The sequence below is a fragment of the Falco rusticolus genome, chromosome 4 (genome assembly GCF_015220075.1).
Source record: "Falco rusticolus isolate bFalRus1 chromosome 4, bFalRus1.pri, whole genome shotgun sequence".
NCBI lineage: Eukaryota > Metazoa > Chordata > Aves > Falconiformes > Falconidae > Falco > Falco rusticolus.
In genome coordinates this window covers 72,854,283-72,863,411 of record NC_051190.1, presented here as the reverse complement: position 1 = coordinate 72,863,411, position 9,129 = coordinate 72,854,283, and the positions used below count along the sequence as shown (strand labels likewise).

The window sequence follows — 9,129 nt, the reverse complement described above, 5'->3', positions numbered from 1 at the left end:
GCTATAGCTGAAAGGCCCAAATGATTTCTGCACAGTACCCTGAGAAATCAGCAGCCTTTGAAACTTGGCTGTCCAGAAACTCAGAGAAGGACGATGTTCCTGCCTAAAATGACAGAATTCAAAATCAAGAGGGACAGGCTTTACGTGGTAAATACACATCCCTTTGTCACCCTTCCTGGCTAGCAGACCTACAGATGAAAGAGATCAGTTGCTGAAGTACCACAGGATGAAGGATTACCTGGCTGTAAATATTTCAGGCTAAGCTATATTTAAATAACACGCTCATGTGTAAGCAGTCTACTGCTTCAGAGTGTGCAATGGGTGGCTATCAGCTGTTTGAAATAAAGCTGTTTCAGAATAAAGCACTTCACAGAATATTGCTTGGGCTTGATCTCACACAGACTCCTGTACACAAGTGGATGTGTGTTTTGTGGACCTGAGAGTCCCTGGAGGAGCTACTGCACAGATGTTCAGGATCTCACTCTGCAGGTTTGTCAAATGAGAGCAAGTGGCAGGACAGAGAAAGAACTCCAGGTCAAACATTTTTTAAACCTAGACTGTCATGTCAGGCTGTAGCTCCACCATGAAGCCTGTGCAGACTCAAGGTCCAAGTGATCAATCAACCCTGACCGATTACCCAATCCAGATACCTGCACTGGATAAAAACAAATAATACCTAACAACAGGACTATTTTACTAGTGATTTGGGGAGCCCACAGAAGGTGCTAGGTCACCTAGATAAGAGTTTCTTTTCCTGAATCACACAGGATGCAGAACTTCATCTTGACTCAAGCATGGCAACATGCCAGACATCTCACTACTGTACAAAGGAAAGAGAATCAAAGCAAGATTAACTGGTCTCAAAACCACCAGACCTTGTACAGCTCTGTTCTCTGCAGATGCTGTTTGAGATGCTGGGATTAGCAGAGACTGAAAGCATAGGTGTGCTGAATAACAAAGAAGTTTATGCAAATTTACTGTCAGTGAACTGAGAAATAGTATTTACAGTCAAAGGTTGTTTTTACAGTTACCATTTGTGAACCTGCTGGTGGTGAACATTGTTAAAATGACTGTAATGGGAAGAGAGAAGAGGGAGCAATAATCCACCAGCGTAGGTACCTAAAATCCTTAAGTGCTTTCTACCACCGCAGGGAGAGATGGGCTTCTGTCCACCAGAACAGCTGCTGCGCTGTGATCTCCCCCTGCAGGGGGTCCATCGCTCCCCGCTGACGGGGAAGGCCCCCAGAGACAGAGTCATAGAATTGCAGAATCATTTAGGTTGGAAAAGTCCTTTAAGATCATCAAGTTTAACTGTTAACTCAGGACTGCCAAGCCCATCACTGAACCATGTCCATAAGCACCGCATTTACGTGTTTTTCAAATACCTCCAGCAATGGTGATTCCACCACCTCCCTGGGCAGCCTGTTCCAATGCTTGACCACCCTTTCAGTGAAAAAGTTTTTCCAAATACCCAATCTAAACCTCTCGTGGCACAACTTGGGGCCATCTTCTCTTGTCCTGTCACTTGTTATCTGGGGGGAGAGACCGACTCCCACCTGCCTACAGCCTCCTTTCAGGCAGCTGTAGAGAGCAATAAGGTCCCCCCCCGAGTCTCCTTTTCCCCAGACTAAACACCCCCAGTTCCCTCAGCTGCTCCTCATAAGCCTTGTGCTCCAGACCCTTCACCAGCTTCGTTGCCCTTCTCTGGACACGCTCCAGCACGTCAAGGTCCCTCTTGCAGTGAGGTGCCCAAAACTGAACACAGTGTTCGAGGTTTGGCCACTCCAGTGCCAAGGACAGTGGGACATCCTTTTATGTTACCTTCCAGACTTGGCTGAGGTTTCAGGGGACCACCAGGCCTGTCCAACAACCATCAGATGACAAACAGCCCCATTGTGTCCCTACAGTCCCACCTGCATGGTCTCACCCCCTCCTTTGCTTTGACTCTGAAATTCCCCTGGGTCTGTTGGCATGAACCAATTTTCTCTTTTCGTTGCTGTGTTGGGTTTTTGCCAGCTCAGTGTGCCAAACCAGCTCGATTTAGGATCAGATAGGAGCAAGAGATGCCATGAAAGAAGGGCTGCAGCACAAGAACAAGGCATGGACTGCGTAGCCAGCCATTACAGTTTAAGTCACCATAGAGCTACAGCCAAATTTTAGCACATCCAGACAGGCAAAGTGAATACTCCACCATACTGCCTTCCTTGAGATGTAAATCAAGTGATTTAAAGTATGTTTTACTATGCTTACTATGTATGTTTACATGTTTTACTGCAAGCATGGCAATGTTTGATTCATAGCATACAAACTCCCTAACAGACTCTAAACAGGACTACATAATGCCCCACAGCAGGAAGAGAAATAACCAACTTCAGGCAGCACGGGATCCTAAAAAAGCTGCAACATGAACGATTCAGAGGAGAAAAAGGAATAAAAGCAGCCAGGCAGGCTTTAATTTAACGACACTGCGAAGCAGTCATGTGCAAGGACACTATCAGCCTCTGCAAAGGTACAGTGGAACTATTATCACGTTGTCAGTGTTTCTATCTTTAGAATACTATTTAATCTCAATATTCATTCCACAGCATGTGACAGCACTGAAGGCCCACAAAACCTAAAAATGGTTATTCCTCACATGAAGTAGATGGAACTGAAAGGCCCTTCCTAACCTTTGTTCAAGAATCCTTAATCAAAACTCCACTTGGCTCAGTCTTGCAAAAGTGTCATAAACATTCCCAGCCAAGTACAAAATCCATGTATTCATCATTAACCTGACACTGATGTAAAATAAATGAGAAACCCCAGATGTAAAATAAATTCAGCTACCTGAGAAAACATCCTTTCCCACAGCGAGTGTACTTCAGCAAGTCTTGATCAATCTAACTGCACCCTGTCACGCAGAAACGCCACTATTAACTTGCCCAGCCTGCACACAAATTAACACAACCTAGCCACCAAGCACACAGCAGCAGTAGCTATAATAAAGTGGGCTACAAGGTCTGCACTCCTGTGGATGTGAAGTGGATGCAACTAACATTTCATAATAACTTCATGTCTGGAGCAGGGCCTGAGAAAGCTACATTAAAAATAGGTTATTAATCTGAAGTCCAATAGAGGATATGTTTATTCTGTGAGGAGTTAAGAGTGTTTGTAGGAAAGGGTAGGAAAGGTTAACAGTTCCTCCACGCATTTCTTGTCAGTCCTGTGCTCCACACAAATCACTGAGAGCTTTGAGAGCATGGAAGATCAGGTCTTCAGGTCAATGACAAGTTTAAACTTCACCAAAACAGCGCTAAAAAGTCAAAGTGTCTGACCGTGTTACAGAGCTTTCTGTTTGCTCTCATTTGTGAATGCCACATCACACTCCTTCAGCTAAGAATCTTTTCGTCAAGGAAACTAGAATAGGTTTCTTCTTTTTGGCTAAACCTCTCTTAAAATGTAGTCCAATAACCTTTCCATTTACTAATACATGTGCATTATAAATAACATAGCTGCACAGAAATAGTCCTGACACACTGTAACTTCAGCTTTTTATGGTGTGTCATGAAACACTATACATTTTTCACTGAGATAATGCAATACAGCACTAACAAACACTTTTGAAAAAAGTTGCTTTTCCATTGCAAACAAATTTCATTTTCTCCTCTCCACATCTTTTACTTACACACAACCAGATTTTGCCACTTTATTCATGCCGAGTAGTTCACTGAATTTAATCTGAGCAACGAATAATCAATTGATTCCCTTTGCATCACCTCTATGTACACACAAAGCACTTGCAGTTGTTCTGGACGCAATGCAAGATCCTCTCAATCTCTAAAAGATGTATACATTTTTCCAAGTCAAACCATGTAGCTGCTACACAGCCAAGATCATCTCAATGCACTACATTAGACTGGAATAAGTTACAGTCCTTGCCTGAGCACAGGTGTGTCTTTGTCTCTTTGAATGAAACATGATGTGGTTCTCCTCAGCCTAGGCTGTTTGCATCACCCAAAGGACAACTACATCACTTTGCACAGCTTCCAGCTACAAACACTCAGGGACAGTCTACGTGAGTGATCTGTGGCACAGGAGGAACTCTTTTGGGAGCAAGTTTGTCTTTGATCTACAACTAGGGACTTGCATTAGGCCATCACCCGTAACACCCATAACATGGATGCAGAGTCTTGCTGCACCCAGCTCTCTGCACATGAGCAGCAGATGCCTGTGGCCAAAATTGGCACAAATTTCACTGCTGGTGAAGACAAAATGTGGACATGGGGTGCTGGAACCACAACAGATCACGGTAAATCAAACCCTTGTGCTTGCCTCTTTCAGTTACCAGCTGGTAATGCATATAAACCCACCGACTCAATTCTGATGTCTTTGTTAAAAGCCCTACTGATATTCAGAGGTCTGCTCAGGTACTAGTGGTGTTATTCAATGCCCCCAAGCACTATCTATTTTTTAAAAACTGTATTTTCAAAAATTTACTTTATTGCTGATATATGCAGGCAGGATTTATGGACAATAGTGCTGGATTCCGCTGTCATTATCTTAGAAATGGATCAAAATGCTGAATGTGTCTCAACTAACAGACCTAGAACCATAATGATTGATTCCAACACTTTCAGGATTATTTATGTGATTATAAAACTGCTGCAAGGTAAGCTTTCAAATATTACAACAATATAGAAATGCTTTTATGAAGTATCAGTTTAGAAGTTTTTTTGAACTGAACTTTATAAGGTTCAATACACTGAAGTAGGATTTTTTTTTTCTAGATATAATCTTCAATAAGTGGAATATTGACTGCTCTTTAAATCAGTTGGGGATTTAATACAGTGGCAAAATGAGTTCTAGTACACAAAATTCCTGATAGTATCTGTCCGTAAAAGGAGAAGGACACTTTATCTTTGAAGTGATCATTCAAAAGACTCTCAAAAAAGTCACTGAAATTTTTTTCACAGAAACTGGTTATTACAATTTTTTTGTTGTTTTGGCAGGTTTTTTTGTGTGTCCGGCCTTCCCACAATAAAATATATAAGCAATAACACAGAAGCAGCTACAGCTAGGGCAACAACTGTTAGTCACAGTTCCTGTAAATGTTAATATGATTCTTTCCATTGGGCTGATATTTCACTTTCTCTTGTCACAGGCTGTTGCTCCACAAGCATTCCTGGACCATATGGAAACTTAAAGCACAAGAAGTGCATGGATTTTAAATTAAGTGACTGTAGGTTCTTTTCTCATATGCCCTGGTAGAGGAGAAAAGCTTGGGATTGATTGTGAGAGGAACATTCTTCTAATAATGCCTACAGTAGTCTCCTTTATCTGTAGTCACATATTGATACGAGCTATGCTAGGTGAAAAAGAAAGAAGAAATTACACATTTGGTACCTATCATATTTCTAATGAATGGTCCATCTTGTATGTCAGCTAAGATACAGAGCTGGGATTGCAGGAATGTGTGCAAAGTCATGCCCTAACAGGACTCTGGAGATTGCAGCATGGAACCTAGTTTATCGTCCTCATTCGGAGCTGAACTGGACCTTAGACAGGAACACAAGCAAGAAGAGGGGTTTAAGAATGATTATACATCTCTGGTCCTTCCAACACTTGTTCACAAAATTAACATCATCCACATGAGTGATTCCATTAAATCCACAGCATTATCTATTGCCCACAAAATGAAAGCCCATTAAATCCACAGCATTATCTACTGCCCACAAAATGAAAGCCCATAAACCACTTGACTATCTCTAACCTGAGGGATTTTTTCATCTGTGCACCCCGGGACAAACCAAGAATGACATGGCTCTGAATCAATTATTCCTCTGTAGTTCTTCTCATCACCTTTCTCATGTGGACAAATGCTAGTGTTTACAGGATCAAGTTCTTAATTGAAAATGTTCACTGCCAATTCATGCAGCTACCATACAGAAACTATTGCCTGTATAATGTGATATTAACAAAATCAGAGATCTTATGTCTAAAATATTTTAACGAACCTTTAAGAAGCAAGACATCATGAATGTCACATATTGCCACCATCCTGAGATTGTGCTTTGCTACAATTAAACCAATAGTCAGGAGTTTCAGAATTTCCCAAATAAACGTTATTTCGTATTTAAAAAACTGATTACTCAAAATTCAGAAATGTAGCAGTCACTGTGCGAAAAGAACACTTCCTTTTCTCCCCAAGTGTAAAATATTTCTCTATTGTAATAATGCAGTTTGATGCTCACAAAATCACGTCAGATCAAATTCAACACCGAACTGCTGAGATACACACAAATTGTCTCCTTAGGATCATCGCCCTGGAATTAAAACAATAAAATATGTTATTGGTATTTCTTGTCCAGCAGGAAAACTGCTTGTTATGGTAAAAATAAGCCAATAGCTTAGTCTTCTGTGTATGCAATTCACCTTCTGCATCTGCTTTTTCATCCTTATTTCAGATTGGGAGTCTGTGACATTTATTATACAGCACCACAGGCTCACAAAACTCTCCTGGGTAAGCTGGACTGCTAGTGTCTGATCTAGCCTAAGCATTTGCTCTTTCTAAAGGAGGACTCCTTCATTTGAATAACCCCAGAACAGCTCACACTTATGCCACCTGCACCACCCTCTACAGACTTTACAAGCTAACCAAGGTTGGCTCTGACGAGTAACTTCATGGGACACGTCCACTGCTAAACTGAATATGGATATGTTCTAAATTATCTTATCATAACCATATTTTGAAATAGCTGGAGATGGAAATTATTATGTTTCTTCAACAGGGTAGTTCTGCTGTGGAAAACCAAACCAAAACTCTTCTAGATCTGTAAATACTTCTTCATTTGATTTGAAATCTAACAAAGATTCTAATCTGATTTAATCTGCATTTTTCTATTCTGACAGGCTTCAACTAAACCAGAAGCAACTTATTTCCACTTGTTTCATTACTGACATTATTTTTAACACTTAAACTTAGTTGTTGAACACATGAACAAAGCGTGTGCTTAAAAGCTATATAGCATGAGTACACTAAAGCGGAAGATAATTCTTTAAATGTGGTATACATCCAATAATTTCACACTGGATAGTAATTGCCCAAGTCGAGGACAGACTGAAGTTTGGCTACCTGACAGGAATCCAGAGGCATCCTTATTTTCAAAATGTGGTATCATTTTTCTCAAGGTAATTAAAAGTGAATTGTGGGGCAGTTCGTATTTCTTTAGCTACATTGAGACACTACAAGCATAAACAGAATTTGCACAGAATTTAAGCTTGTGCGGGTATCCTATTGTTATAAATAGGTTATTTATAACAATTATATTTATAAATATGCTATCTATAACAGTGTTTATCATATATATGGATTGCAGCAACTTTCAAGATTAAAAAAGAGATCACACACTGACAGGTTTGCAACAAAATAATTCTCTTTGATGGTAACTCCTGAGCCAGTGAGCAGGCAGGCCCTGCTTTACAGGATGCTGCCCTGCCAGCTCCACCTGGAGCGGACTGCTGCACTGCTGTTCTCTCTGTCAAAAATAGATGGCTTTTAATCATCTGGTTGGAATTAAAAAGCTTAGACCCAATTTTTACTTTCCACATGAGATACATTCACACTCAAAGGTTCAGCAGTTCTTGCTCCCCAACCACCAGCACACCTCTGCTCAACCTTTCCTCCTTCAGTCCTTCTGCTCAGACGACTGAGCACTGCTCTCTTTCCCAGGCTCAGGGAGTCCCAGTTTCATTCTTTCTATGGTTTTTTTTCTGTTGATTGTCTTCTCTGAGCAGCCGTTCAATGTTACTGTGCTGTATGTCAAAGCAACACATACTTATCTTCCTTGCTGTCTCTTTCTAGCAAACAGAAAACCTAGTGGATTCTTGGTCAGACAAAATTTGCATTTTAACCAGGCTTCTGGGCAATCAAACTTTAGCCAGCCTGATTAATTCATCATCTGACAATTTTTCTAATCAGATCTTTCTGTTTATTTTTAAATATGAATCAGGCCATTTCCCCTCCTTGAACCTATGTTTACTTGAAGCTAATGTCATGCCCTTCAGGCTTATCAGGTTAAACCAATGAACAAACAAGACTTCCTTCAGCTGCAGGGCCATAGCAAAAATGATCTGGTAATTTAATACAAAATAATAAAGATCATTATTTTAATTACATTTCAAGATTTTGCTGATGTCTCATTTTCCATTTTACCATCTGTGATTGGTATGCATCTACTCTAGCAAAGACATGTATGTGTCTGTTGAGCATAATCATAAAAGTGCAGGAGCCGATATTACGGCTGATCGTTCCCCACATTGTTCCGCACCAGCTCTACAGGGCTCTCATAGCTGACAATTCTCTCTATCCAATACAAAGAGCTCACCTTTACAATGGCAAGGGTGGTGTTTAAGAGCAATGCTGCCAAAATTATTCACTGGGATGGAGTTATGCTCTCCCTATAGTGCTCCAGAACCTGCTACCTGCTTGCAATATAGGTGCTTGCAGCAGAACAGCCTCCTTCACTTATTTATGGCAGCAAACTTTTGTGTCCTAGTAACGTGTGAGGGAAGTTCTGCCTGAGACTTCTGTGGGCACCCAGCAGCGTAAGGAACCTTCAGCTATCCACTAACAGGGAAAAAAGTACAGAGCAGAGAGAACATAAAAGGGAAACTGAAAAGAGAAAGGATATAGCTCAATTTTTAGAAAAGGTCATCTTCAGTGAAATATACTCATTGTAGAACTTCAATTACCTGAAACAGTTGATAACAGTAGCAGAATGGTGGCTCATACAACATTTCTTTGGTTTTAAAGGGCTAACTTTTCTCTTTGTAAATAAAAGTGTAAATTAGGGCAGCACAACTTATCCTTCTGGCTGTTTTTTTCTTTACAGCTTATTTTGCAAATTTGGCCACAGAAGTGATTTTCAGTCTGTCAAGCATGGACAGCATTTAATTAACCCAAACAGATGCTTAACTATTTTTGTGGCTTCTATCTGCTTCTCTCTAGATTAAATATTCCTAAAGAGTTGCCTTTCATTTTCTTAGCTGGTGTAGTTACTACAATTAAAATTATATGGTATGCTTCCAGTGATTGATATCGTAGAAAGAATAAATACAACAGAAACTGCAGGGTATAAACATTTTAGTCAC

At 40.5% G+C, this 9,129-nt stretch overlaps 1 protein-coding gene across 2 annotated transcripts in view; it reads right to left on the bottom strand.

Moving 5' to 3' along the window:
• Positions 1–3,387: 3,387 nt before the first annotated feature.
• ST8SIA6 (ST8 alpha-N-acetyl-neuraminide alpha-2,8-sialyltransferase 6) overlaps positions 3,388–9,129 on the bottom strand; it is a 43,734-nt gene continuing 37,992 nt past the window's right edge. For both annotated transcript variants that reach the window (XM_037384904.1, XM_037384905.1), the window contains one exon: positions 3,388–6,302. The gene's annotated coding sequence lies outside the window, so the exon portion shown is untranslated. The remainder of the gene's footprint in view (positions 6,303–9,129) is intronic.